The sequence below is a fragment of the Schistocerca cancellata genome, chromosome 10 (genome assembly GCF_023864275.1).
Source record: "Schistocerca cancellata isolate TAMUIC-IGC-003103 chromosome 10, iqSchCanc2.1, whole genome shotgun sequence".
NCBI classification, from domain to species: domain Eukaryota; kingdom Metazoa; phylum Arthropoda; class Insecta; order Orthoptera; family Acrididae; genus Schistocerca; species Schistocerca cancellata.
Genome location: NC_064635.1, coordinates 204,894,152 through 204,907,421, shown reverse-complemented (window position 1 = coordinate 204,907,421; position 13,270 = coordinate 204,894,152). Strand labels below are relative to the sequence as shown.

The window sequence follows — 13,270 nt, the reverse complement described above, 5'->3', positions numbered from 1 at the left end:
GTGCTGTCATCGGTAATATTACCATTGACGTCGCACGTTTGAAGTATTCGTTGTGCCTTGCTGCTGGTGTGCTTCACATGGAACCAGAATCTGTTTGGATTTTCTGTCAGATTTCTAGACGGAATTTTCACTCACTAACCGTCACGTGATATGGCGTTTGTATATCTCTGTGTGCGAGAGATTTGAAGAGTGGCAATAAACAATTAATAGTTCAAAAAACACTGCATGATGCCTCGAATAGTTTGCTGTAGATACGGTGAGAGTAACGTTGGACCTTGGACTGAGCCTTGCGGGCGCGCGCCCCTGTTGCAGGCTACTACCAGCCGGCAGGGCCGCTCATCTCCGCGGCGCACCACGCTCCGCCCCCGGGCCCCGCGGCGCTCGCCGCCGCCGCAGCCGCAGCCGCCGCCGCCGCCTCCAGCAAGGCGCCGCCCCCGCAGCAGCACGCGGCGCTGCCCCCGACGCCCACGCCGCCGCCGCCATCCGCCGCCGCCGCAACCGCCGCCTCCTCCACTTCCAACAGGTCAGTACATTTTAAGACAGATTAATTTGGTAATTGATGATGTGAGAAGAAGTTTAAAACAAGACGGTGTACCCTGTAAGACAAAAAAAATATGCGCCACGAAGGAATTATCCCAATGGGACGGTAATCTGTAGGTAGGATGCAATGGACAGACAAGTAAATGATTACAATTACAGAATAAATTGGGCGATTTATTGCAGAGAGAGAGAGAGAGAGAGAGAGAGAGAGAGAGAGCGCTTGACAAAAGCTACTCAATAAGGCGCTGGTACACCTCTCACCCTTACGGAAGCAGCTACTCAACTTGGCGTTGATTAATAGAGTTGTTCGTTGTCGTCCTGAGGGATATCGAGCCAGATTTCGTCCAGTTGGCGCGTTATATCCTGAGGTGTTTGTAGATTTTTGCCCATAATGCTCCAAACATTGCCAGTTGGGAAGAGATCCAGCGACGATCCTGGCTGAGGTAGGTTTGGCCAACACGAAAACAAGTCGAAATTCTCGCAGCAGTACGTCAGGATGCTCTATGCTCCGTTTTGTTGCCCTTAATGGCAGGCCATCCTGGGCTTACATTTCAGCAAGATAACGGCCGTCCGCATACAGCAAGAGTTTCTGGTGCTTGTCTTAGCGCTTGCCAGACCCTATCGTTGCCAGCAAGGTCGCTGGGTCTCTCCCCAGTTGAGAACGTTCGGAGCCGTGCGGGCAGGGCCCTCCTACGAGCTCGGGATTTCGACGCTCCAGCCCGCCAACTGGACAGAATTTGGCACGACCACACTCACGAGGACACGGAACAACTCTGCCAGACAACCCCAAGCCGAATAACTGTTTGCAGGGACCAACACATTATTACCTTGCTCACTTCGAGAAGCTCTTTCTCTTGAATCAATCATCCAGTTTTTCTGTAACTGTAATCATTTATCTGTCAGTACATGTACATTGAATCCACTGATTTCCCGCCCATTCGGACAATTCGTTCGTGATACGTCTTTTATTTGTCTTCGAGTGTACATAACAGAGAGCTTTGCTTATAATATTCGAAGTAAGTTAAAGAGAAATCGGTAAAATTACATTGAAAGTATTTCAACAAAACAGTCTTGATGGTAAGTAAGTATGTTGTATATAATTCGTTTGGTGATCGTTCTCCGCCTTTTATAAGAGCATCATGAGACTTTTTTTCTGTAAACGAGAGTATTACATATCGTTAGTGGTTGAGGAATTAATACAGCCACATAAGCAAAATAACGTAAAGTCAGTTGCTAGTATGCGCTTGGCGACAACAGGAACTGGTGGCGTGCAGCAGGCCGCTCTGAAAACGCATGGAACCTGCTTACTGGAGCTCAGTCGCTCCTGGTCCTATAGCGAAAGCTACGCCCAATGCCTCCTGCATAACGTCAACAACAGCTGTTGCAGAGAACCGTTTGTAAACGTGTGTTGTTATAAAGTCATAAAAAAAAACAAGTCAGTATTTTATGAATACACATAAAACACATGTATTACAAACTGCTCTTAAATAGATAAGAGTGTCTCACCCAATGAGAATGGCTTCTTTCAATGTACGAGGGTTGTCCAGAAAGTAAATTCTGATCGGTCGCGAAATGGACACCACAGTGAAAACCCAATGAAGCTTTGCAAAAATGTGTCGAGCAGTATGTCTAGATGACGTGCTACAGACGCGAAATTTAACTGACAGGAAGATGATGCTGTGATATGCAAATGATCAGCTTTTCAGAGCATTCAAACAAGGTTGGCGCCGGTGGCGACACCTACATTGGCGCCGGTGGCGACACCTACAACGTGCTGACGTGAGGAAAGTTTTCAACCGGTTTCTCATACACAAACAGCAGTTGACCGGCGTTGCCTGGTGAAACGTTGTTGTGATGCCTCGTGTAAGGAGGAGAAATGCGTACCATCACGTTTACGACTTTGATGAAGGTCGGATTGTAGCCTATCGCGATTGCGGTTTATCGTATCGCGATATTGCTGCTCGCGTTGGTCGAGATCCAATGACTGTCAGCAGAATATGGAATCGGTGGGTTCAGAAGTGTAATACGGAACATCGTGCTGGATCCCAATGGCCTCGTATCACTATAGTTCAATTCTTTTATCTTGGCGGTTCGCGCATGCCCGCCCAGATGCGGGAGATTGCTGCGTTGCCAGTTGCACGCGCCAAGAGAAGCAGCGCCATAGTATAGTTCGCAAATTTACGTTTAGGGGGGAGTGCGCAGTTTATGAAGTAAAGCCACCAGGGCCGCATTAACCCTTTCGCTGCTACAGAGACGTGTTCCCCGCATTCCGTGATGTGCGCGATTTTGTCATCATTGCACTGCTCGCCTGCGCAGACACATGGTGTTGCGACTGCTTTGACACACTTTCTCTTTCGATTTCACAAAAAACTATTTGGCCAAAAAATTTGATTTTTTACACATCTTCTTGACTGATACCTTCCCCCCCATAAATGACTTAATTTTGTTTCGATGTCCAACGCAGTTATTGTGCAGCATTAGATGTAGTAAACCATTGCACGAAATTTTGAAGAGTTTGCAGAGGTTAAAGTCCATAGCGTATACTTTCCGTATGGTCGATTTTAGTTGCCACTAGAAATTTCAAAAAATTACATTCAAACGAATAAAATTCATGAAGGAAGACACTTGGATATTGTTTTTAAAATAAAGAAAATATTAAACACCGATCAAGGTTTGAACTCAGAACCTTTCACTTAGCAGCCATACACTTTAACCATTACGCTATTGCAGCTCGTCTGTGAATATATTCCCCGAAGGACTTTAAAATGTTACGCAAAATACCGACAAACACTGTTGGTATGATTATGAATTACTCATGTTTCGTCGAAGTACAATAGGAAATAAACAATTACCGCTGTTCTTTATTGCGAAAAAGCGGTTAGTGAGAATGATACAAACACCTTTCCCTGCTATCGCCTGAATTAGTAGGCTTATTGCTTGTTTGGTTTAATTAATTAATCGAACATGAAGCAATTGGTATAGAGAATGCCTTTTCCAAACTTTCTATAAAAGAAAGTCTGCTATCAAGACATTGCTTTTGTTCAATTGCTTTATTTATGACTGAACGTTTCTCAAACTGAAGACACTCGTCCGTGCTCTGCACTGCAGCCGAGCTCTGCCAACGTTGTTCTCTGTTCATTGGCCGACTGTGTCTTGTGACGTCAGATGCGCAGAACGAACCTAATCTCGGCCGTCGTCATAAATGACGCGCACTTTAGCATTCGAGATGACAGGCATCTTATCCGCATAGCTGTAACGGATTATGCAGCCACGTCTCGATCCCTGAGTCAACAGATGGGGACGTTTGCAAGACAACAACCATCTGCACTAACAGTTCGACGACGTTTGCAGCAGCACGGACTATCAGCTCGGAGACCACGGCTGCGGTTACCCTTGACGGTGTATCAATGACAGGAGTGCCTGCGATGTTTTACTCAACGACGAAACTGGGTGCACGAATGGCAAAACGTCAATTTTTTGGATGAATCCTGGTTCTGTTTACAGCATCATGATGGTCGAATCCGTGTTTGGCGACCTCACGGTGAATACACATTAGAAGCGTGTATTCGTCATTGCCATACTGGCGTATCACCCGGCGTTATGGTATGGAGTGCCATTGGTTATACGTCTCGGTCACCTCTTGTTCGCACTGATGGCACTTTGAACAGTGGACGTTACACTTTAGATGTGTTACGACCCGTGGCTCTACCCTTTATTCGATCCCTGCAAAACCCTACATGTCAGCGGGATAATGCACGATCGCATGTTGCAGGTCCTGTACGGGCCATTCTGGATACATAAAATGTTGAACTGCTGCCCTGGCCAGCACATTTTCCAGATCTATCACCCTGGCCAGCACATTCTCCAGGTCTATCACCAATTGAAAACGTCTGGTCAAGGGTGGCCGAGCAACGCTCGTCGCAATATGCCATTACTCTTGATGAACTGTGATATCGTGTTGAAGCTGCAAGGGCAGCTGTACCTGTATACGCTATCCAAGCTCTGTTTGACTCAATGCCCAGGCGTATCGAGGCCGTTATTACGGCCAGAGATGGTTGTTCTGGGTATTGATTTCTCAGAATCTATGCACCCAAATTGGGTGAAAATGTAATCACATGTCAGTTCTAGTATAATATATTTTTCCAATGAACACCCGTTTATCATCTGCATTTCTTCATGGTGTAGCAATTTTAATATGCTGTATAGTGTATGACCGTCGATCGCATCAAGACGCTCTTTTCAGTTGTGAGCGCTGTGTGAGCGGGTAAAGGTGCCTAGGACAACGATGTCTCACGCCAAGTAGGAGGGTCGGCTGAGGGGCTTCGCCTTAATGAATGCAGCCCGCCTGACACAACTGCCACGCACTTCTTTCTTCATGGCAATTAGCAGCCGCACTCTGCAGGGGCAGTGAAGATGATCCTGCAGCCTTCTCGATGGGAAGTGTTCGATCACCCACAACACAGCCCTAATTGGCTCGTCCTGACTATCATCTCTGTTCACACGAAACGCTGGATACGAAGACAAGACTTGGGCGCAGGCTACGCGCTATAGACCAGCGTAGAGAATTATCGGAAAGCACAGGCGGCTGCCTTCTATGACGATGGTGTTGGAAATTTGGTATAACGCTCCGACAAAAGTCTAAGTCGGAGTGGCGACTATGGAGAGAAGTATCTGGAAAGAGTAGCTAAATCTTGCAAATAAAATATTTCTGATTTTCGCTGTGGTTTCCATTTGGCGACCGATCGGTACTTACTTTCTGTACAGCCCTCGTATCATGCCTTCTAGAGGTGCTTGTATCAACGTGAGTGTGGCAAAGATGGTTAGCAAGTGACGAATGTAAACATGAAATGTAGGCAGGGGAAGGAAAGGGAAAGGATGCGTGGGAACTCGTTACGACTAGCAGCACAGGATATTGCGGTAACGCAGTGGCGAAAATTGAAAATTTGTGGCTGACCGGGAATGGAACGCGGATTTACCACATGTCATGAGCGGTAGCCTTGACGTCTTTGGCCATCCGGATACGATCGCTTACCGACTCACATTTCCAGCTCTCCGCAATGCAGCGTCCCTCCTCCATTAAAATCTCTACTCGCAAATGCTGATTCCCGTAGAAGTTGGGGCGATATTAGTGCATTCGCACTAAAACAAATGTCGAGGTGGAGTAATGGTGTCTTGAAAAATAAGGTTTTTGTATCGAAAAGAGAGGGGAATAATGTGGTGTATTGGAATAAAACCAAGCTGCTTTTAGAAAGAAAATATGTGCATTAATTATTGAGTGCTGTTGTAGAATAGTAATGGATTGTTAGAGCAGGTTAGGTTATTAAGGAGAGGACTCCGATAGTGCCCGATCTGTTGATTTTTTGTAAATACGCTTACTGGACTACATACTGTTGTTGTTGTGGTCGTCAGTGCTGAGACTGGTTTGATGCAGCTCTCCATGCTACTCTATCCTGTGCAAGCTTCTTTATTTGCCAGTACCTAATGCAGCCTACATCCTTCTCAATCTGCTTAGTGTATTCATCTCTTTGTCTCCCTCTACGATTTTTACACTCCACGCTGCTCTCGAATGCTAAATTTGTGATCCCTTGGTGCCTCAGAACATGTCCTACCAGCCGGTCCCTTCTTCTTGTCCAGTTGTGCCACAAACTCCTCTTCTCCCCAATTCTATTCAATACCTTCTCATTATTTATGTGATCTACCCATCTGATCTTCAGCATTCTTCTGTATCACCAACATACTAGTGAGCCCCTTAAAAGGGCACGCAGGTCGCTTTGAAGCACTGGGGGTAGCGCGGGGCTGACACCAGACAATCACGTGATCGTACACTGCTGACTGAACGCTTCGCTTCGCTGCGCTGCAGATGTACAAAGCAGAGTTTCAGTTCTCTTTCCGTCGTTGTCCTTGAAGTTTAGCGCTGGAAACCGCCTTTCGGATGGGCAGTGTTGCTTTGTGAAGGGAGTTGGAAAGAGTCTGCCACAAGAATGCAAAGGGTGCGCCTTTGTCATGTGTGAGAAGTTTGGATAAAGACAAAAATTGCTTTCTGCATTCTAACACTCACATGCCATCCATCCACTTTCGATGGTACCGTTAATTCTGTCTTGAACGTTGTTCGTTTGGTGTTTAGAATGATTATTAAGGGTTTAAATGTCACAGGCTTTGCGCAATTGCGAAGTGTAGCGGATGAGTGAGTATGACGTGACACAGTTTTGCGTAAATGGTTCAAATGGCTCTGAGCACTATGGGACTCAACTGCTGAGGTCATTAGTCCCCTAGTACTTAGAACTAGTTAAACCTAACCTAAGGACATCACAAACATCCATGCCCGAGGCAGGATTCGAACCTGCGACCGTAGCGGTCTGTCGGTTCCAGACTGCAGCGCCTTTAACCGCACGGCCACTTCGGCCGGATTTTGCGTAAATGCAAAGTGTAAATAAATATGATTTTTCCTAATTTAAGAATACATGGCTTTTTTCATCATTTTTGCTGACACACTTGACAATTTCAAACACACAAAATTATTTGATGCTACTAAATAGGCGCCTAATGAAGGGTTCAGTCAAGGAAGTGGTGAATACGTGCGAGTCGTTTGTATGGAGTCGGCGCCGAAACATGGAGGGCTGGGCTGTTCGGAGAACGAGACCAGACAGCGAGGTCATCGGTCTCATCGGATTAGGGAAGGACGGGGAAGGAAGTCGGCCGTGCCCTCTCAAGGGAACCATCCCGGCATTTGGCTGGAGCGATTTAGGGAAATCACGGAAAACCTAAATCAGGATGGCCGGACGCGGGATTGAACCGTCGTCTTCCCGAATGCGAGTCCAGTCCGAAACATGAACCGACACGGAAATATGTCATAATGGCAGGAAGCAGCTATCATGATCGAACCACACCGTGATCGAAGCTGCCCGATTTGAAGGTGTATCACCTCAAACTGTCCAGCGTGGTTTCGAGGAATTGTGTGCCACTCGGAGTTACGAAACATGGCTTGAGAACAGAGTTTGTTGAAAGATTATAACCGACAGGAATCGGACACGACTGTCACGCCTAGTCAGTGACAACTGGTTTTCAAACCCGACAGGAACAAGTGCTTGTAATGAATAGAGGTCCATATGATTCAGTTACCGAACAAAGAGTACGAAGGGAACTGCGTGCAGTGGACATTTAGTCCGATATCTCACAAAAGACCGTTTCTCAGAGCAGCACATGAGGCTGCCCGTTTTTCAGTCGACCAAACCATACAGAAACAGGACACCAGTTATGATTCGCGATTTTATCCCTTTCCAAGTGGTACAATGCGTCGGATGAACCGAGGGAACCGTAGTTGCGGTCAGATGCGGTTCTGTGATGTTCTGGTGCTGTAAGGTGACCGTATCTGCGGAATCCCCCGATGTCACCTTCCAGTTCACTCAGTGATAAACAGTTAAAATTTTTTGCATGTGAATCACCATGTCAATGAACCGTCAACTCCAAGCCCACAGTATATGGCAGTTTGGTTAGAAGGAAGAACAACTCAGGAAACGAAAACACTCGTGTTGAGGGAGTATTGCGCTCGTGAGTAGACATGTGTTGTAATAAGTGTAAATCGTCACAAATGACGTAAGGACGCCACCCATTGGCGTCAGCCGAGCAGATAAGGCCCTGACGAGTGACGCGATGCGGGAAGGCTGAAGACAGTTGTGGACCAGAGGAAATTGGGACTGGACTTGGTGAGCGAACAGCGGCGTTTGAGGTTGGCGTATGTAAACGAATTGCAAAATAATTAAGCAAAATAATTAAGACAGAACACTGACAGGAGAAGATAGTGATGAATACTGAATATAAAAGCAGTCGAACAAGTTTATTTCTGACAAAGTGCAACATAAAATCTTATCGGTTTACAAGCCGTCTCATTTGGAATAAAATACTCGAGCTTTCGACAGCTGTCTCCGTCATTGTCATCAGTGATCTGAACTCCTAATGACGATGGAGGATACAGTTGTTGAAAGCCCGAGTGTTTTATTCCAAATCATGCGGCATTTAAACCGAGAAGCTTTCATTGAAGCTTGCTTCTGCGAAAGATTCAGAGAACACAAAGTGTAACATAGTGAAATCATGTGATAGTATTGGTAATAAAAGTTGTATGGTAACGGTTGGTGTTATAATACAACACAGGAAGTAGTAAGTGATGAGTGATAAGACAAGAGGAATGAGTATAGGTCTCTCTTACTTCAGCACGTCATTTGCCTACAAATTTACCCGAAGAAATAATCGACACACTCCTTCGCAACTCGACTCATCTTACGGTATCAGAGAACACGATTTCGTTGCATGCGTTGCAGCTTAGCTTTTCTGACGAGGAAGCTACCTCAAAAGGACTTTGGAATGCCAATGTTGTTTGCGTTTCAGATAATCTTTAAATAACTTCCTTTGCAGTCAGATTCAATAGTATGGACAGATGTATACGTGGCTTGGCACATAAACATTAAGATTTAACGCACAAATAACAGTAGGTGTATTATCCACCCTTGCCAGTAAAAGACTTCGGGCGTACCATACCTTACCAGAATAAACATACATTCCGAAAATGCACGTTATACTTACCTCTATTACGAGGGTTGGAACTTCAGTAGTGGGAACAATTTATTTACAGCTCCTACAAAATAGATACGTGTTTCAAAGTTTTACTGACCTTCAAAGTAGTCACCAGAATTGTGTAAAACCCGTTGTCAGCGATGTAGAAGTCGTAGGATACTCTTAGCAGTGCCAGTTGTGTTGACAGTTCGAGCGGCGCGGTCTATTGCCCGAGGAATTTGTAGCAGTTCTGAAGCGAATGCCGTGAAGTGTTTCCTTCAGTTTAGAAATAGAGTTGAACTCACGATTGCTTAGGTCAGGGAAGAGCACTAGGTGGTATAGCACTTAGCAGCCAAATCAGTCAAACAAATCAGTAACAGCTTGCACTGTACGCGCTTGAGCATTGTCCGGCAAAATAATGGTGAGGTCCTGCGGAAAGGGTCATCACTTGTGTCTCTATACTGTTCGTTTTTGGAACGCAACTTACGACCAGCTTAGAAGTGATGACACTTTCTGCAGGGCCTGACCATCATTTTGCAGGACAATTCTCAGTGCAAGCTGTTACTGATTTGTTTGGCTGATTTGTCTGCTAAGTGCTATACCACCTACGGCTCTTCCCTGACGTAAGCCCTCGTGAGTTCAACTCGATTTCTAAACTGAAGGAAACACTTCACGGCATTCGCTTCAGAACTGCTACAAATTCCTCGGGCAATAGACCGCGCCGCTCGAACTGTCAACACAACTGGCACTGCTAAGAGTATCCTACGACTTCCACATCGCTGGCAGCGGGTTATACACAATACTGGCAACTACTTTGAAGGTCAGTAAAACTTTGAAACGCATATCTATTTTGTACGAGCTGTAAATAATACTTGCCACTATTAAAGTTCCACCCTTGCTATCTTTCTGTATTGCGTAGTTTCGGTTGTAGGCGTATACGTCACATTTATGGCCGACACGGTTGTCCTGTTTGCTCGCTTCTACGTTTCTACAAGCAAACAGATCTAGTACCTCAACGTCCGCGCGACAACTTCCGAAACGAAGCGAAATAATATTGTTTCACCGCTCAGATAACGTGACGAGACGCTGCATCGCCGTCGGCTTCAGAAAAACGAAGCAAGGCTGAGCCTCCCAGGGAACCATTTATGGATAAGGACAGAGGTGCAGGGGGTCTTGTGATTGTCGTTACGAGCATTTGGTGTGTGGTCTTGGGATTCCAACTCGCCATGCATTTCCCTGCTTATCCGTTAGTGTCGATTTGTTGCTGACAGGATACGCGAGTGCACGTTCAGTTCTGCACTTTTCCAGCTGTCGTCCTCTTATATTTCACACACACACACACACACACACACACACACACACACACACACACTTTTGTTGATATTGTGCCTTAGCGGATGTTGACCCGCTTTCCGTGTATCCGCTGTAAGTCTTCGATACCATGCCTCGTGAAATGCCAAACACTTCGGATCGCTTGGTTACGAAAGCAGCCGCCATATGGGAGAAAATAATTTGCCCCCTTCCGAATCCACATACATCTGCGATAACGCTCTCACAATTCCATGTATCGCTGTTCTGACCACGACTGACAGTTGCATTTGCGTTGTGGACGTTGCGCAGGTCCCGTCGTGGTCAGATACAACAGCACAAACTCCAGAGTTGGCTGGCATTTGCATTTACAAGTTCAGGCGTACATTTCTCGCGGCGTTTCCATATTTCCATGTACCCCCCTGTATGGCCCAGCTAAACGGCACCGGCAACACTTCGGCAGTACGTCGCCAACTACCTTCAGTGTTGCCCGTCCATACTGTAGTACTGCCGTACAGCTCACCCTTACTGCATCAGTATTCAAGGTAACGCTATCGCGGTCACACATTGCCTTCATACGTACGTTCATCCCTTTTTATAATGTGTATTAATGTAGCAACCATTGGTCTATGAGGGCAAGAGGGTTTGGGGTGCAGTGAAGAAGAGGCAACAGAAACATAGATCAAGAGGTACAGTTTTCAAAATATTTGTTCAGAAACACATTGAACTGTAAATGGGATAGGTGATGTCAATGAGTACGCTTGACACAGAGGTAGGGGTTTGGGCCTGTGGTGCTGGAGGAAACATAGGTTACTGGGACGTTGAGAAAAGATGGCGACTAAAACGACTGTACAGGAGACAAAGCGCCACCCACGTGGGTTATATTCATTTCACCGTTTCCTTTTCTCATTGCCGGCCGCGGTGGTCTAGTGGTTCTAGGCGCGCAGTCCGGAACCGCGGGACTGCTACGGTCACAGGTTCGAATCCTGCCTCGGGCATGGATGTGTGTGATGTCCTTAGGTTAGTTAGGTTTAAGTAGTTCTAAGTTCTAGGGGACTGATGACCACAGAAGTTAAGTCCCATAGTGCTCAGAGCCATTTGAACCAACCTTTTCTCATTAGCAACTCTGAACGCCATCGCAGTTATTAATCCCCACAACAAACTTAAAAGTTTCCTTTAGTAGAAATCGAAGAATGCAATGCAGGCAAACTGTAGTACGTGCGAGAATACTAAACGCACTACTGAAGGCCAGAGGGCGACAGTACTACTTGTGTTGAAAGTTAATGTATTCAAAATGGATATAAGTACGTATGTACGTATTGTATACGAGACGAAATGCAAGTAACATTTGGTTCAGTGGTTTAGGAAGAGACACATTCATACGTACGAGAATGCACACATGCATACGCATATCCATTTTTATAATTCGTGTCGATACCCTGAATGATTAGTCATCTGTTTATGTTAACGGTAACAGAATTATACACTGAAGAGCCGAAGAAACTGGTACACATGCTTAATATCGTGTAGGGTCCCCGCGAGGTTGCAGAAGTGCCTCAACACGACGTGTCATGGACTCTACTAATGTCTGAAGTACTGCTGGAGGGAACAGACGCAATGAATCCTGGAGGGCTGTCCATAAATCCGTAAGAGCACGAGGGGGTGAGAACTGTTTCTGAACAGCACGTTGCAAGGCATCCCAGATGTGCTCCATAATGTTCGTGTCTGGGGAGTTTGGTAGCCAGTGGAAGTGTTTAAACTCAGAAGAGTGTTCTTGGAGCCACTCTGTAGCAATTCTGGACGTGTGGGGTATCCCGTTGCCCTGTTGGGATTGCCCAAGTCAGTCGAAATGCACAAATGACATGAATGGATGCAGGTGTTCATATGGGATGCTAACGTACGTGTCACCTGTATCAGAGCTCCCATATCACTAAAACTGCACTCGCTGCACACCATTACAAAGCCTCCGCCAGCTTGAACGGTCCCCTGCTGACATGCAGGATCTATGGATTCATGAGGCTGTCTCCATACCGGTACACGTCCATCCACTCGATCAATTTGAAAAGAGGCTCGTGCGACCAGGCAACGTGTTTCCAGTCATTAGCAGTCCAGTGTCGGTGTTGACGGGCCCAGGCGAGGCGTAAAGCTTTGTGTCGTGCAGTCATCAAGGATACAAGAGTGGATCTTCGGCTCTGAAAGCCCATATCGATCATGTTTCGTTGAATGGCTCGCACGCTGACACTTGTTGATGGCCCAGCACTGAAATCTGCAGCAATTTTGCGGAAGGATTGCACTTACGCGACGTTGAATAATTCTCTTCATTCGTCGTTGGTCCCGTTCTTGCAGGGTCTTTTTTCTGGCCGCAGAGATGTCGAGTTTGACGTTTTAACGGATATCTGATATTCGCGGTACTCTCGTAAAATGGTCGTAGGGGAAAAGCTCCACTTCATTGGTACTTCGGAGATGCTGTGCCCTGACGCTCGTGTGCCGACCATAACACCACGTTCAAACTGACTTAAATCTTGATAACCTGCAATTGTATGAGCAGTAACCAATCTAACAACTGCGCCAGACACTTGTTGTCTTATGTAGGAGCTGCCGATCGCAGCGCCATTTTCTACCTGTTTATTTATTTCTGTATTTGAGTACACATGCCTGTATCAGTTTCTTTGGCTGGACTAGTCGGACCCGCGCCCAGAGAGGAAGTTTTCCCGGCTCGTGTTAAGAGGCTCAAGCGTGCAGAGGGGCAGACGCCTGTGCATACGCGACAGGAGGTACAAAATGGCTCTGAGCGCTATGGGACTCAGCATCTGAGGTTATCAGTCCCCTAGGAATTAGCACAACTTAAACCTAACTAACCTAAGGACATCACACA

The 13,270-nt window shown here is 46.3% G+C and overlaps 1 protein-coding gene across 1 annotated transcript in view; it reads left to right on the top strand.

Moving 5' to 3' along the window:
• The first annotated feature begins 420 nt into the window (after positions 1-420).
• The window catches only part of LOC126106269 (trithorax group protein osa-like), a 147,957-nt gene continuing 135,107 nt past the window's right edge, over positions 421-13,270 (top strand). The window contains exon 1 of the mRNA XM_049912492.1: positions 421-523. The gene's annotated coding sequence lies outside the window, so the exon portion shown is untranslated. The remainder of the gene's footprint in view (positions 524-13,270) is intronic.